General features: G+C 43.5%; 1 pseudogene; it reads right to left on the reverse strand.

Annotated features, from left to right (window-relative positions):
- Positions 1-5,141: 5,141 nt before the first annotated feature.
- On the reverse strand, positions 5,142-6,140 carry LOC112810040 (actin-related protein 2/3 complex subunit 2 pseudogene; annotated as a pseudogene).
- Between the last annotated feature and the right edge of the window lie 12,025 nt (positions 6,141-18,165).

Raw genomic sequence — 18,165 nt, forward strand, 5'->3', positions numbered from 1 at the left:
TAGATAGAGAGATAGATAGATAGAGAGAGAGAGAGAGAGATAGATCTATGTAGATATGTATATATAATGGAATATTATTCAGCGATTAAAAAAAAAAAACTAGGAAATCCTACCATTTGCAACAGGTTAGACCTTGAAGGCATTATACTAAATGAAACAAGTCAGACAGAGAAAGACACATACCATATGACCTCATGTACATGTGGAATCTTTAACAAACAAAAACAAACTCACAGAAAAAGAGATTAGACTGGTTCCCAGAGGTGGGGGTTTGGGAGGATGGGGGAATTGGAGGAAGGTGGTCAAAATGTGCCAACTTCTAGTTATAAGATAAATGAGTCCTGGGGATGGAATGGAAAACATAGCGGCTATACCACTGCTGTGTGGTATACAGGGAAGCTGTCAACAGAGTGGATCCTAAGAGTTCTCAGCACAAGGAAAACATTGTTTTTCTTTACTCTTTTCTTCTTTCTTTTATCTATGAGAAGATGGATGTGAGCTGAGCCTATCATGGTGATCATTTCACAACATACGTAAGTCAAACCATCATGCTGTACACCTTAAACTTATACAGTGATGCGTGTCAATCATTTCTTAATAAAACTGGGGGTGGGGCTTTTAAATAATGACTTTTCTTTAGTTTCCTGAATACAACCATAATACCACTCTATTGCATATATTACCTTTCAAATACAGTTGATTTCTAAGGGCATTACACACATCAGTGGTCCTGGAACCCAGTGGTGGATGGGGCCCCTGGGTGGCTCAATGGATTGAGCGGCCAACTCCTGATTTTGGCTCAGATCATGATCTCAGGGTCATGGGATAGAGCCCCGTGTCAGGCTCCACGCTCAGCACGGAGTCTGCTTGTCCCTCCCCCTCTTCTCCTCTCCCCACTCACGTGCTCTCCCCCCCAAAATGAATAAATAAAATCTCAAGAAAAAAAAGAAAGAAAAGAAAAGAAATGCCAGGTGGAGAGGAAGAAGCAAGAGCAAGTCCAGGAGAAAAGATGTAGTTAAACGGAACACTATTCCCTCCCCCAGTGCTCAAGCCTTTCAAAGTGTGTCACCACCTCCCTGAGCAACAGGTACACGTTATACCCACAATGGGGCACAGATTCTCAGAATTATCGCTGCTACCCCATCCACGACTTCCCTTTTTTATTTCAGGAAATACCTGACAGGGAAATTTGCGTAACTTGCCTAAGGCCACCCCGGGCTGGGCCGGACACATAATTGAAGCGTCCTCCTGGCTCCCTTCAAATCCTGCCATCTGACCACCAGCCAGCATTAGCCATTCTGATGCCACTCGAAGTCACATAGAGCCTGCCTGTATGGTGAAAATTAAAACAACCAGCTCAGAAATGAAAACCTCAACGAACCGGTGCGCTTCATCTACCTCCATCCAAACAACTAGTTTGACTGCCCTGAGTCAGTCAAATGGACTAATTTTTTTTCAACTCATGAAACTCAACAGCCTAACTTTTTTGGCACCGTAGAGACAAATTCATACTGAGTCATTGGAACGGGAGTCATTGGACAATATTCAAAGTGGCAGATGACCAGAACATTACTGTTGCAAGAGATCATTGTAACTGGACCCTCGCTCGGCTGCCGATACGTTACATGACTGAAAAACAGAAACGGAGTCTATAACCAATTTGAGTGGAATATCCTGGCAAATGAGATCTATAAGCAACTGCAGAGAGGGCAATGATATTTGTTAGCTTCATTCACTTATGCATTTACTCGCTTACTCTTCCCGCATGCCTACTGAGTGCCAGAAACTGAATGGGGTGCTGTTTAGTATACAAAAATACGGGCACCTGGGTGGCTCAGTTGGTTACACGTCTGCCTTCGGCTCAGGTCATGATCCCAGGGTCCTGGGATCTAGCCCCGCATCGGGGTCCCTGCTCAGCAGGGAGTCTGCTTCTCCCTCTCCCTCTGCTGCCCCCTCTGCTTGTGCTCTCTCTCTTTCTGAAAAATAAATAAATTAATTATTTTTTAAAAATAAAAAATAAAGATAATTAAGTACAATCCCTGCCATCATAGATTTTACAATATAAAATGAGAGATCAATGTAAATTAAGCAGGGTACAACAAGGGCTACACAGAGGTTTTTAAAGCATCTGTATGCATTGTGGGATTTTGGAAGAGGGTCCAACCCCAGCAGTGAATGCTGGCGAGGCTGCAGTGGGAAGTTGAGCCTGGCCAGGAAACCCAGGTAGGACATTCGGAGCATGGTAATGAAGACATGGAGATCCTTAAGAGAGGATATAATCCAGTGTGGGCAAGCAAAGGAACTGGACCCACATAAGGAACAACCCAAGCTAGGGACCCAGATGCAAATTCCAACTTCACTTATAGGTCAAAAGGTGGGGCAAATGAGGGTAAAAAGAATAACATCAGAGTCTTGGGCAGAAAAAAAGTGGGTTTGGGGGGTAGGCTGGGGAGGGCAACTTCTTTTATTTATTTTATTTTTATTTACTTTTGTTTATTGCCATGTAAAGGAACATACTAGGAGCCTTACATAAGGTATCTATTTTCCTCTTTGTGACAATCCTACCAATTGGGTGTCTTTATCCCTTTTTCATAGACAGCCACAGTGATGTCCATAGAGCTCTACCAATAGAGGAAGGACTTTCACCCACACTACGTCATCTTAAGCCACACATTCCTGCTCAATAAGTAGGACAGAAATCCCTATTTTATGGAAGAGGAAACTGAGGTTTGGGAAGCTAAGCAACTTTCCAAGTTCAGGGTCAGAGACGCTGTGAGCTTTCCTTTCTGTGGGTAGCCTGGTGCACAAGACTGTACGGCCAACCCAGACACTCACTTCCTTCCCAGCTTGGGTTCTCCTGTTATCCACGTGACTAGGTATCAATCTGGTTATCTGAAACCCAGCCGACGGAAACCCAAACTGATAACAGCAGCTTCCAAACAACTCATGCCAGCTTTGGGAAATTCAGCTTCCCCATTCTAGGAGCAGCAAACAAAGAGTACCACCCACACAGACCTTTTGGAGATGCACTACTATGCCCTGTTAACTTGAGAGAATGGGTTGTCAGGTCCATGTGGCCCCCGTGATGCAACACAGTCCGAAGAGCCTACCAAATTCTTTAGGGAGTATATTGTAGATCAGCCTGGGAAAAACCCAAATTATGATTGCCCAAGTCTCAACAAAACTTAAAAAAAAAAAAAAGCAAGTCTCGCTTGGCAACTGTATGAAGACCACACCTTATGCTGCACATACCTGGGCTTCATCATTCTTGCACAAGGGAGTGCAATAAAACATTTCAAGATAAAGCTCCTTGGACTCCGAGCCCTGTTTTAAAAGTCCCTTGCCAAAGGAGGCCCTGAACTTCTCCAAAAGCATTAATTTAGCAGCCATAGCCAACAAGATAGTGGTTTGATAAACTACAGCCTACTGTCAACAGAAATCTCAGGAACACAGATTTCCATTAAATATCTCAGCCAGGTGGGTTTTCCCCCTTTGAAATACACCTCCACCCACCCACCCCCCAGAAGAAAGTGCAACCACCGGTCCAAGCAGCATAAAGATGCGAGGAACCACGGGACACTGTTCCAACCATCCCTGCCTCTCCACCGAATCACTTCCTGCTTAGGGAGATCTCTCTTCTCAGAGATCTCCTAAACCCAAAAGTAGCCTTAGCCATTTACTCTCTTCTGACATGCAACTCACTCAGATCCCAACAGTATCCAAATCCAAGGCCATCCTATAAACAATTCTCCTGAAAAATAAACACCACCTACAGCAACGGGCCAAATATGACAAAAAATTCAGTATAAATCTAATAGGGGGGAAAAAAGGCAAAACAAACTCTGACATTCTTGTCTCTCTACATAGCTTTACCAAAAAAAGACTATGCACCTAGAAAGTCAAAAGAGCCTCGCAATTGAACCAAGAATACCCCTGGCTCCACTCCTAGCCCACTGCGTACTTGTAAAATGAAGCCAATCATTTAGCCTCCTTGAGGTCCCATTTCCTCATGTGTAAAATAGGGATAATAATAGCTGTGTCCTATTTACTCTACGACAATGTATGGACGATCAGCAAGATACTGTCTGTAAAAGTGCTTTGATCTCCTCCGAGATAGCGCACTCTGAACATTTCAAGCGGTGTTATTACCGCATTTTGGTACACATGAAACCTGATTGGCCACTGACCAATAAAGAACTGGTAATCACAAGGCAAAAACAGAGAGCAGCGTGCTGCACAAGGAGAGCGGAAACCCCAGATAAACGAGCAAAGACAGAGGACTCTCATCTGGTCACCAGGAGAGCTCAGGCAGGTAAGACATGTGCCTATCTAAAGAGAAAAAGTTGATGCCAAGACAACCTGACCTAATTCTTGAAAATCGGTTACCAAATCAGGAAGCAAAGTAATGTGAACTGGATGTTTCTTCAAGAAGCTGCTAAAACACCCAACTTCTGGAGTAAGAATTTAGGGAAAAACTCGTAAATTGCCCCCATTTCCACTCTGTCTGTTCTGGGGGTTCTTCCAGAACTCACCATGATACAATTTGCACTTCCTGAATGTGAATGCTTAGTTTTAAAAAAATTTCAATTTATTTGATGTATTTTTTACATATATTTGTGCCATTTTCTGCCTTTCCTTTGTATTGCTCTCCTACACTATTATTTTTTCTAATATTTTTCAGGCAAAGACCTTCTCCAGACAAAACTTTTTTGACCAACATAGCTCATTCATTAATCTACGCACCAAGCATATACTGAATACTTACTACACACCTGAAAGAAACTAGCAGAATGAGTTTGATGGACAAATAAATGCTTAATGATTTGATTCTAATAATGGTCTGTAGTTCTACAGAGTTCTATACTCCTTTTAAATGACAAAATATTTCCCTATTTGTTAAAAGAAAAAAAAAACAGCAATATATCTACACGGTCACACCAGAACCATCCAAAACACAACCCAAATAGTCTAGTGTTGATGTTGATGTTCCTAACGACATTTAAAAATCCCCATAATTAACGGGGCAAATACAACCAAAATTCCACCTCAATACTTGGAGTTTTTTCATCTCTGGGCCTTCTCCAATTTTAGAATAATTTTTTTTTGACCCCAGATGAATGTCAACCTCTTATTGAAGCTCGTTTCTGCAGATTATTTTCCAAACGTGTACAAAATGGAACAAAAACGGAGAATCCCTTAAGAACCTGAAGAGGTGCAACATGAAAAGCTACGATTATCCAGTAGCAAGCGTTCCAGCCTTCAGCTGCCAGCCACCTCCTCTTCCTGTTCCCCAGAGTTAGCGGGATGAAAACGTCTTCCCCGTGATTGTTTTCACTTCTTTTTTCTCGGCGTCTGGACGTGCACGGTTCAGCACCTTGAGGAAGTCAGATGTTTTTGCCCGCATACGTGTGTGAATATAGGCCTTAGAGCACTTGATGTGGTAGTGCAGATAGTCCCAGAAAGTGTGGATCAGGTTGATGGCGTTGTCTCGAGCACTGGCATTGGTGTGGCGAGGGAACAGCACGAAGGTAATGTAGCCAATGTTGTCGCCCACGGCAACGTTGGTGTCTTTCAGCTCCAGAGGAGGTTCCCTGTGGCTAAAGAGGACCTGTGGGGCTGTGGGGCTGGCTCTGCGGCCTTCTTTGAACTCCTGCATGAACACTTTTCCAATGACCACATCGTCATCATCCTTAAACACTGTGCTGAAGACTACTGTGACTCTGTCCTTTTTAGATTCAACGTACATGGTCTCATCATCCCTATAATGGATAACTGCCCTGTTCTCGCCTTCCTTGCCCTCTTCTTGGAATTGGAAATATTTCTCAAAGACAGAGGCAAAACAATTTCGTTTCAACATGCCAGCCTGATGCACAATGGAATCCTTGGATGCCAGCAGATTTTCAAGGTCATATAGCAAAGAGACATCATACCCTGATTTGGGATTTACCAAGAAACTCCCGTACACCCTCTTTAATAACTCATCAGCACCATGTGCCTGAAGTTCCTTGTAGAATTTCAAAGAAATATTGACCATCACTTTTGTTTTGTCTCCATTAGGATTTGAAATATGATAGAGGACTCCATCGAAATCCGCAAATGTTACTTCTACTGCTTCTGGTTTGTTACTGGCGGCCGCATTCTCGAACTTGAACAAAATGACAAAATCTCTCTTTTTTTGGCAAAATTTCTCTTTTTTGGCAAAATGTGGATAATCATATTTATTTTGTTCTCAAGAGTGTTCTGGTGGAGCCTGAAAAGTCTCAACACCTGAACATCTACCAGTTACTCAATAAATATCTGTGGGTTGATTATTTGATGACTCATGACTCCAGTCATAGAACTAGATCACTTCCCAGGCTGGCAAGTGAGAGCTCGGGGTCAAGGTTTCCGTCAGTATGCCTTGGATTGTTTTCCCTGGTTCATTAACTTCCTCTTGCCCACACAGCAGTACAGCCTGCTGCTTTTCTGCCTGTTTACATTCTCTTGGGCTCTCCCTGTTCTGTCTTCCCATAGTATTTTGTTATCCAAAAGAGCTAATCATCATTAACAAAACCTGGAGACTTTATTGTGTGTTTGTGCTGACAGGTTTGTGCTCTGAAGAGTTTATAGAAGACTAGTGTCAGCTCCGGTGTCAGAGCTCTGCTTTCTCAGCCTCAGTCCTGTAGTCACAGGAATGGAAACCATTAAATTACTCAAAGAAGAAAATCAAAATCAGAGACCTTCTGTGTGCTCTCCTCTTCTCTGCATCTCTTCCCACGTGTCCTTGCACAGATCTGTGGTTTAAATATCTACGTGGTGATGACCTCCAAATTCAGATTTCTAACCCTGGGCTCTCCCTGAGCTCCAGACCCATACATACAACAGAAACTTAACATTTCCGCTTGAAAGTCTCAAAGATACCTGGCCATCTCATAAATGAAAGCACCATCCACCCATTTGCTCAAGTGAGAAATCTAGGCATTTACCTTGATCCCTCTAATTTGTATCCAATTCATAAGCAATGCCTGTCCCATATCCAATCCATTCACTACTTCTAATACATAGGCAAGTACCAACTTGACTTCTCAAAAATCCCAATTCCCTATCCCCTTTTCCCCACCATATAAGCCACCATTTTTCTTGCCTTGGATTACTGCAAGGACCCTGTAACTGAACGTGCTTCTTCACTTTGCCTCCACTATCATACCTTGTCTTCACCACAGCCAAAGTAAGCTTAATAATATCTATTAGGTTTTGTCAGTCCCCTGTGTCAATCTCCAGTCATTTCCCATGGCACTTCAAATAAAAATCCAAACATGCTTGGCCTACAAAACCCTCCATGATCAGCCTACTCTCCCATCTCCATCCTCATCTCCTACCTTCTCATTATGCCCACTGGCCTACAGCAGAATGAGTTTGATGAACAAATAAATTTCAAGCACATAAACCCCAGCCTCCTTGCCCACAGGACCTTTGCACTTGCTGACCCTCTGCCTGAAATGTTCTTTCCTCAGAGGCTCTTCCCTTTGACCCTTTCTCAACACTCAGATCTTAGTTCAAGTAACACCTCCTCAGAGAATCCTCTATTCTTTCTATACCAGTCACAACCCTTTTCCCCAAATATCTATCACATCACTCTCTCCCATTGTGTCATCTTGAAATCCCTTATCTGCATATGCATTTATTGCCCCTGTTTTGCAGTAGAATGCCAGTTCCATCAGAACAAGAATTTTGTCTTATTCACTGTAATATCCCCACAGCCTAGAATAGATGCCTGGCAAATAAATATTGGCTGTTGCATATTCGTGGATAGTTCCCTAGAGTATAAATTTTACTTGAAGATGAGTAATTTAATATTCCATTTTCATATTAAAATAAACATGGGTATACTAAAGAGTAAGCTGTACAAAATGTTAAGAGAAAACACAAGACTGCAAGGAAAGTCCCCATTTGCTGAGGCTGCTTTGAGCTAAGCTCCCAGGATCCCTGAGATTCAAGTTCATGATCCTCTGCCAATAAAGGTTCTCTAGAATAAAATTCTGACGAGCATATATCTCAGCACTGTTGTCTACAGCAACGCTCTGACTCTTAGTTTCCGATCTCTGAACGATTTCCCAATACAAAGTCAACAACCACCCCCCACACACACCCAAGTCTTCAGCTGCCTAATTACTTTAAACATAGATATGGATTTTTTAAAAAGATTTTATTTAGGGTGCCTGGGTGGCTCAGTTAGTTAAGCGACTGCCTTCGGCTCAGGTCATGATCCTGGAGTCCCGGGATCGAGTCCCACATCGGGCTTCCTGCTCAGCAGGGAGTCTGCTTCTCCCTCTGACCCTCTTCCCTCCCATGCTTTCTATCTCTCATTCTCTCTCTCTCTGAAATAAATAAATAAAATCTTAAAAAAAAAGATTTTATTTATTTATTTTAGAGAAAGAGAGAGAGAGAAGCCCAACTTGGGGCTCGATTCAATGACCCCGAGATCATGACCTGAGCCGAAACCAAGAGTCAGATGCCCAACCGACTCAGTCACCTAGGCGTCCCTAGATATGGATTTTTTAAGCTAAATAATTGCATGCATTGCTTCTCCCTTGACCAATAATTTATCTCAATCCTTCAGGTCAGTCTAGATTAGCCAGAAATGGATTCTACTTTGAGAAGGATGCTAGGCTTACTTGCCAGCAGAAATTCTTGCCTTTATTATAGATTTACCCAGCTGGTGAGGTATGGAAGTAACTATTGGGCATAAAAATCCTGGAAAAATATTTGCCCCTAGCAAAAAAGTCACTGAGGGTAGGACTTGAAAACAGTCACTTTCTCCCCTAAAAAAAAAAAAAAAAAAAGGGCTTTATTTAATTTGTTATAAACAAACATGTATGTGTTGTTTATCATGAGCTCTTTGAGTCCCAAGCATCTTGCAAAGATGTTAACTCATTTAGTCCTTACGGCATACCTATTTTTTATCCCTGTTTTTTAAATGGGGAAACTGAGGCATAGAGTAAATAACTTGCCCAAAGTCATCCAGCCTGGAAATGACAGAGGCAGAATTCAAACCCAATAGTATACTTCCAGAGCAGTACTGTCTGGTAGATATAATACTAGCCACATACATAATTGAAAATTTTTTATGAGCCACATTTTTTTAAAAAGGAAAAAAGAAGTGGGTGCGATTATTTTTAATAATATATTTTCTTAAAAAATAACGTGTTTTATTTCACCCAGTTATACCAAGTATTAACATTTCAACAGGTAATCAATGTAAAAGTTATTAATGAGCTATTTTACATTCTCTTTGTTGTTCTAAGTCCAAAATCAAGGTGTATTTTACACTTACAGCACAGCTCAATTCAGACCAGCCACGTTTCAAGGGCTCAGTGGCCACATGCAGACCCCCTCTACCAAGTAGGACAACAACTGAGCATCTACGTTACCTTTCCAATGATAGCTCTTGGGAGAATGTAGAGTTTTTTTCTGGGCTGTGTTATTATGGTAACTTTATGCCAGAGACTTGGTAGAAAACTGCAAGCCTCATCTCAAAGGCCACAGTGAGTGCTAAGGAACCCCATCCCTTCAGCTTCTTTACCAGCCCCATTCAATTAGGTCAACGTACACCTTGCACGGCTTTTGAGATGCAGAACTGCGGCAGTAGGGAAATGGAAAGAAAGGTCTTTTCTACCCAAAATGAGAGCCAGGAGCCTGGGATCCAAGAGCAGTGCTGGAGGGCTAACAAGCATAGTCTCTCTGGCCACTCATTTCTCAGCATCTTCATGTTCTTTTTGCATCAGGGTGGGACTGGTGATAGTGGAGATGCCTCTCAGTTCCCAAATGAGCCCAGTGCTAAGAGCATGTACATCACAGCTGGAGAGGCTTGGGACTGAGTCCTGACTTCTCACTGAAGCTGGCGGCCTTGGGCAGATGCTCCAACTCCTCCAATCCATCTTCTGGGTGTTGCGAGGTTTGAATGAGCTGATGCATGTCCGTCACTTAGCCCAGAGCCTGAGGTGCACATGGAATAAACGGACACTGTTCTTGATCATGTTATTCAATGATCATCTAGATTATTTTTTTCTGTTCCTATAAGCTAAAGAAATTGAGGCAATTAGCTGAAACTTTAAAAACAAAATAAGCTTATCTGAAATATTTAAAAATTTGGAAAGTTGAAGCTGGGAAATAGATTGCTATGATCTCCTGGGTATTTTCTTTCCTTTTATAGATGTAGTATCAGCCTGTTGCAGGAAACATGATAAATAGAAAGTCTGAGCAAGACTATTGGACCAAAATCCTAAATCAAATGGAATAAACTCTAATATTTTCAATTATATAAGGTACAAATTCACACATGTGTCCTGTTTGCTTCCTTCAAAAACCTTATAGTCTCTCTCGTGTAATACAGAAAATTTGCATTTTATGCAAATAAACATTTGTATTTCATTCTGTGTCTGTTTTAAAGTGATTTTTTAAAAAAATTGTTGTATACCATTCCTCGATAGATACTGTGAAAAAAACAGGTTGTAATACTGAAACTCCTTGTATGGAATATTATACCTGTTTGGTTTGCCTTTTCCCACAGTCCCTGTATCTCTACAGGATTGACATTCTCCAGACTGATGAGTAGTCCAACAATCCTATCACATGGGGCCATTTGATTCAATCACTAAGACAACTAACTTAACGAAGACGCTGACTGACACACAATAGAGCCACATCCTAGCAATTACTCTGAATTAACTTCCAACGTTCACTGTGGTGGTCGGTATCAATGGAGATAGAGACTCCTGAGATTTACTTTAGAGTAAAACTCCCCTGCACCCACTGACATACACGTTACTACAGAAAAACAAAAATGGCATGAGATTTTTGTCTCCCTTTCACGTCTTTGTGTATTAGGATTTCAGAGCAGGAGAGCACCAAGGAGCAAAAGGGGACTCCTGAAGATTTTCTTTGGGAATCATAACCCTACCTTTATCCGAGTATCCTCTTGCTGGCAGGAACTTTGAAGGCAAACCCATTAGCTGTCCCGCAGCTTTGTAGTTAAGACTTGGATTGAATGGGGGCGCCTGAGTGGCTCAGTCGTTGAGCGTCTGCCTTTGGCTCGGGTCATGATCCCGGAGTCCTGGAATCGAGTCCTGCATCGGGCCCCCTGCTCTGCGGGGAGTCTGCTTCTCCCTCTCCCACTCGCCTTGCTTGTGTTCCCTCTCTCGCTGTGTCTCTCTCTCTGTCAAATAAATAAATTATTAAAAAAAAAAGACTTGGATTGAATGATACACCACAGAAAATGCATATTTTCGGTGCTCATGACCTAGCTGGGCTCATGCTTATGGAAACATGAGCAAGTGATGCTTGAACTACCTTCTTAGTGAATGTTGTTCATGCAAAACACTGCAAAGGAAAGCAATCTTCTTGAGGCTGGGGCAGGCTGGAAGACACAGAGACACAGAGGTGAAGGGCAATCTGGAATGGGGAGCCATTCACAACATCCTAAAACAACCCTAGATATGTAAATACCATCAAACCACATTGTTTCCATTAAAAAAGCATGCACTCCATGCACGTATTTAATAACTGTCATTGGCTCCCTTATAGCATTTGCCTCTGGAGACCTTCTCACCATTTTGAAATCTCAGTTAGCGACCACAGAAATATTAGCCCAAGCACTGACTGGCAGTGGGGTAGGGACTAAGGGAGTATTTTCAGCTGTGGCACAGCCCCAAGGGGAGCAAGGAAAGTGCACATTTCTGCCCATTAACCAGAGGAGGAAAGAGGCAAGATGGATTTGAATGAGTTCTTTCCGAGATGTTGGTGATACAAACCAGACACACTTAGAAGCATATGAAGAGAGGACTCAAGGAGAATCACTTTAATCAAAATAGAGAGGAAGCGATTCAAATAATGCTGATCCCCAGTGCAAAGCAGGATTTTTTTTTTCTTTTTGGAAAAAGTCTACTGGATCCTCTTAAAATCGTTCTTCTCTTCAACAACACCTGTGGATACCGATTCAAGGTGTAAATGAAACCTTGCTCTTCACAGGGGTCCCATGAACAGGAGCTGCGCAACCCAAGAGCACAACGCTTAAGAATACCTCTGTGAATGCCAAACTTTATACAAATATATGCGTCATAGAGCAGTCAACAAAATACAACATGAGAAGAATCTCTGAACATTTTTCTACAAACAATGAAATCCAATGCTGAATTCTTAAATCACTCATTTTGCAAACTTTTATCCACCAACGTTATACTCCTTGCTGTATGGGAGGCTTTAGGGATGAAAGACATTCTTTGCCCTTAAAGAGCTTGAGGTCTAGGGTGTCTGGGTGGCTCAGTCCACTAAGTATCTGCCTTTGACTCAGGTCATGATCTCGGGTCCTGTCACATCAGGCTCCGTGCTCAGTAGGGAGCCTGCTTCTCCCTCTCCCTCCACCCGTCCCCCCACTTGTTCTCTCTTTCTCTCTCTCACTCACTCAAATAAGCAAAATCTATAAAAAAAAAAAAAAAAAAAAAAAGCTGGGGCACCTGGGTGGCTCAGTCGTTGAGTGTCTGCCTTTGGCTCCGGTCATGATCCCAGGGTCCTGCAATCGAGCCCCGCATCGGGCTCCCTGCTCAGTGTGGAGCCTGCTTCTCCCTCTCCCACTGCCCCTGCTTGTGTTCCCTCTCTCACTGTCTCTCTCTCTCTCTCTCTCTCTCTCTCTCTGTCAAATAAATAAATAAAATCTTTAAAAATTTTTTTAAAAATTTTAAAAAGAGCTGATTGTCTTGGGGGGAGGCAAAGACATAATGACTGAGTTTGACAAATGCTTAACACAGGTGAGCACAGGGTGCTGCTGGCTGATGAACGGGGTCTTCCTTCATCCAGGTCTGGGTGGAGGTGGCAGTTTTAGGGAAGGTTTTCTGGAGGAGCTGACATCTGAATCAGGCAGAGGGGTCGGCAAAGCCACAAGATCATGCAAGAGAGCCGGAAGGGCTGAAACACGGGCCACAGGCAGAATGATGACAGTCATCACTGAGGACACTGACCCCCCAGTGCCGCGGCCTCTTGTGAACCTGGACGCTATCGGGAGAACAGTAGGGAAGCCAGGAAGAGCGTGACAGGGGACAGATGCGGTCATACTGGGGCTGCGGGAAGCTCCCTTTGACGGCAACATGGACCTGATTGTCGGGTGGACCCAGATGAGAGACAAAGAGACCTGTCAGGACACCGTTGGAAAAATTCAGGCTAAAAAAATGAGGAGGGTTTGAACTAATGCCATGAGGATAGTTCTGCAGGGAATATCAACAGGATTTTATGGCCAATTAGAGGCAAACAAGGAGGAATTATGGACAACCGCCAGGCTCTAGTTCGGGTAGCAGGGTGACTCCCAGCGCCACTCGCCAAAATAAGGAGACATAGTTCCCTCTTCCCTCCCACGGCTCTTTCTGACCTCTGGATGATCCCATTTCTCCCAGCCACAGCAAGCCTCAGTAGCTCATTCCAGCCCATTCCTCTCCGGCAATGTAGATTCACCCAGTTCTTTCTCCAAAAGGTGGGAACCAGGAAGACGCTGGAACTGGGAGAGGCATAAACATGGGGCACAAATCAACCAACCCACCAAACTGTCGTCCAGATGCATTAGCAGAAGTTTCGAAACTAAAGCAACGCGAAACACTGTGACCAAAGGAAGGCTTTTACTATGGAGACATTTGCCCTCATTCCAAGGATACAAATGTTTATAGAGGTTGGATTCCAAATTCACCAATGTCTTTGCAGCGATGAAGCCAAAGTTGTGTCTTTCCACTAGACATACAGGCGGGGAGTATATAATTAAGAGAAAACAGGCCATGAAATAAATGTATTCGATGAAAAGTTATATACACCTTAGAAAATATGACCTGTCTTGCCCAGAGAATGGTTTGGCTAGTAGAAGGTACAAACTCTTGCAAGGTTTCCACTCATCAGTTTGTATTCTGCTAAGGAATTGTGGCTCCCTCTGTATTTGTTTTGTTAAAATGTCTAGATGCACTCCTATATTCTACCCTGGGGAACCGTGCATTTGAAATGATGACCGCACCCCACACAAAGAACTCTCCTGACACCAACACTTCCTTCTCAGTGGGAAGGAAGATACTAGCACCTAGAAGCAGCAACATTTGGAAGGATTTAATGAGTGTTTGTAGAGCACTCCCAGGCCTTAAGATGAAAGACATCCCATGAGCACAGCCTCTAATTGATGTTTGTTATTTTGAATGTTTCACTAAAGAACTTCTCTCCATATAAATGAACTCTCATCCAGAAGCTTTGAGGACATAAAATTGAAGAGTCTCAAGTGTGGTCTTCTACCAACATGTTTTTTGGGTTTTTTTTTTTTCCCAGCAGTAATTTCAGACATGGCAATTTCCCAGTCAGCAGTGATTATCCTGCTAAGATAGAATATTGACTTCAGGTGCTGTGATCCTACAGCAAAGTCTATTGACAACCAAAACAACCATTTCTTTGGAAGTAAGGTCAATACATAGATAAATAAATAAATAAGCCCAAGATTGTGATGGGCTAAATCATTTGCTTTTCAATCTATTCTGAAGCAGTGTTGAAACACTCGTTTGTTTCTCTTGTTTCTATTTCTCTTGGAAATGAATAGTCGATCAAACATTTGGATGTTGAGCTGTACATGTGGCTTAGCTTCATTTTCCAAGAAGTCGCTTTCATAATCCAAAGGTTCAAGGAAGAATCAAAGTGTTCCATTTAAGCCCCAGGATAGGCACTATTTCACTTTGCAACTTAGCCGTAAGTTATCAACCAGTACCCAACTCATTGCCCCATTTGGTCAAGTGCGTACTCATCCCAGGTTAGGAAGAGAATTTAGAGCTGTGGCCGACCTGGAGACTAATGTGCCTCAAGTCTAATGGAGGAGAAATGACTCCTTCTCTAATGATGTGCGTTCCCCTGTCCTGAGCAATGTACTAATCTTCCTTCTCCATTCTTCCTTTTCTCCATAACGACTCCTATTATTGACGATCAAAGAAGGAGATTATGAATTCAAACCCACCACATCTTCAGTTGAGCTAGAGTTTTGGGTTCCTAAATTGGCAGATAAGAATTAAAAGGCAGGGGAGGGTGCCTGGGTGGCTCAGATGGTTAAGCATCTGCCTTCGGCTCAGGTCATGATCCCAGAGTCCTGGGATGGAGTCCCGCATCAGGCTCCCTGCTCGGTGGGGAGCCTGCTTCTCCCTCTGCCTCTCTCTCTCTCTCTCTCTCTCTCTGTGTCTCATGAAAAAATAAATAAAATCTTTAATAAAAAAAAATAATAAAAAATAAAAGGCAGGGGAGTCTGGCTGGCTCAGTCGATGGAGCATGTGACTCTTGATCTCGGGGTTGTAGGTTCGAGCCCCACAGTGGGTGTAGAGATCATTAAAAATAAAATTTTTAAAAATATATTAAAAACAAATTAAAGGACAGTAGTAATCATAGATTAACTATTACATCTTTCCAGATTTCCTTGATGGTGCCAACAGCTAAAGGAGCAGGAAAGAGTGCAACTCGGCTCCCATTACATAGGTCTTTCCAAACCTAAGCCAAGCCCAACCAAGCCTTAGGCCAGCTCTCCCAAAGTTGACCATTTCTAATTCTAAAGAGACCGTACTTCAGGAAATGTCTCTGGGGCATTCATGACCCTATCTGTCATGTCTCTGTCTCAAAAGAAAACACGTGAGGCTTAGTTTTGACTCATGGTGGACACATCTCCAAGTAAAAGCAAAAGGCCCGTCACCTTGTTTCCCATCTGGTGACCTGGTCTTTTATGAAGCCCATGATGCTTCACTTGCTGATGAAGGTTCCAGAAGAACATGGAAAATGGGGGCAAGGATTGACCTGTTGTGCTAAAAACCATCCAAGGCCCTTTCATATACACGGCCTCCACCTCCTCCCATGCCCTCTGACCCAGAAAGTCGAACAGCCTTCGGACCTTGCCTCTGCTAAGCTTATGCCCTCCAAAGCTCCCTCTGGGTTCCTTTTAACATGAGTTTGCCTTCAACAGTCGGCTTGGTGGAGAGGATCAGGGCACCGTATGCCTTCCCCTGGCCATTGCACTCCCCCTAAAGATGGCCCCGAACCTGGAGTCAGAATTCAGCTCAAGACAGAAAGTTCTCCTGAACTAGAGGCGAAATGCAGAACATGGAAAACAGGGTGCAGCACTTAACGTGTCCCAGCTAGGCACGCCCACGGCACAGAAGAGTCTGCTTGAGAAACCCAAGCAAATCGAGCTCCATCCTGAATTCAGATTTTTTTAAAAAAATAAAATTAAATGAACGGCAGAGCAATCATCATCTGTTATAAAGGATGCCCATGACAGTAAAAGCTTTGTTATCACACCAGTCAGGGAAGTGGCTGCTGGTCAGCTAAAAATGCTGGTCAGTATGGCTTTCTTCATATTGCCCCCGGGGGGTTTGCCTCTTATCTCTTCTCTGGCTCCCCCTCTTATAAATGAAAGACAGTGGATCTGGTTTGTGTGCAAGTCGCCATTTAAAGTGTATGGAGATGGAGAATTAATGTTGTTTTGCCCAAAGCAGCAGGAAGAGTAGACGCCACTCCCTAGCCACCCCGCCCTGAAGAAAGTTGCTGCGCTAGTCGGATTTTAGCTGGTTACCAGGGTGAACATGCTGGTTTTGGTTTTGGTTTTGGTTTTGCGTGTTGATGATTTCTAATACTTTGGGGTTGATGGTACTACCAAAAAGAGGGTTAACTTTTTATCAAATAATCTTTTTTTTTAAGATTTTATTTATTTATTTGACAGAGAGAGAGAAAGAGAGAGAGCAAGCAGGGGGAGCGGCAGAGGGGGAGGAAGAAGCAGGCTCCCCGCTGAGCAGAGAGCATGAGGCAAGGCTCAATCCCAGGACCCTGGGATCATGACCTGAGCTGAAGGCAGATGCTTACCCAACTAAGACACCCAGGCGCCCCCTATCAAATAATCTTAAAGTCGTGAGGAACTATCAAAGGAACAAAAATGGAAAAAGCGAGCCCCAGGAAGCAGCATGGATCGACAGTCCTCTGGGTGTTCATGAGGCTCTCTTGTCTTTACTGCTTCTTACCCTTATGGATTTCAGCAAGTCACTGAGCTGCTTCGGCTCTCAGTTTTCTCATCTGTGAAATGAGTATATTAGACTCAGGACCCCCGAAGCTCCTTCCAATCCAGGATTCTCAGTGTACGTTCAAGAGACAAAGCCTCCAGGATGAGTGTCATCCTGACAATCCAGACCATCTGAAGACCTTACAGAAGTTACCAGAGCAAAAGGCCCTGAAAAAGAAAGCTGGCTTAAGTCAATCTAGTGCCAATTCTTTGAAAAAGAGTCTCCTCTTTGACAGGACAGGAAGGCCAGAGTCAAAAACTGGCCTTGGGGGTGGCTGGGTAGCTCAGTCGGTTGAGCGTCTGTCTTCAGCTCGGGTCGTGATCTCAGGGTCCTGGGATCGAGTTCCGAGTTAGACTCCTTGCTTGGCAGGGGGCCGGGCCTGCTTCTCCCCTGCCTGCTGCTTGCCCAGGTTGTGCTCTCTCTCTCTGTATCAGATAAATAAAATCTTTTTAAATAAATAAATAAATATAAATAAAAACCTGGCCTTGGCATCTTTGTGTGAAAACCAGGACGTCGCATGCTGAACTCAGAACAAAGGCGGTGGACTGGTGAACAGGCCAGCACTTGATACCACCCCAGGAGACACTAACGCGGAGCCCCTGCTCACTAAACTAAGGCCTTTCTGCAAATTAGAAGAGGTGAGAGATGCCACCAACTCAGCCACACGTGGCCGTGGAGCCAGAGCGTAGCAGGAGACACTGGCTCTGAAGCCAAGGAGTCTTGGTTTCGAGGCCCGGTGTTTCACTGATTTTGTGTAAATTGTGTGTGATTTTGAGTAAATTACTTACTCTCGCTACACCTGAGCTTCCTTTTGTAGCTCATGGTAAGTCTCTTTCAGAATGATGAAAAGATCAAATGAAATAACACATACGATGCAATGCCCAGTGCCCGGTACATATCGGATACTCCACAAACTAGCTATGAATATTTCAGCAAAGGGACTGGGGATATCAGCAGCAGTTTCGACAAATGCCTAGAGTATGCTGGCGGGACACCAGCTTGCATCGGTCCGGGAGATGGGCCCAAATTACCCGTCTGGCCTCCTTTTTAGGAGCAGAGGAAGGAATTTCTATCCCGCAGGGAAGATTCA

This window comes from Callorhinus ursinus, unplaced genomic scaffold, assembly GCF_003265705.2.
Source record: "Callorhinus ursinus isolate GAN/ISIS: 27379988/994484 unplaced genomic scaffold, GSC_fseal_2.0 scaffold36, whole genome shotgun sequence".
NCBI lineage: Eukaryota > Metazoa > Chordata > Mammalia > Carnivora > Otariidae > Callorhinus > Callorhinus ursinus.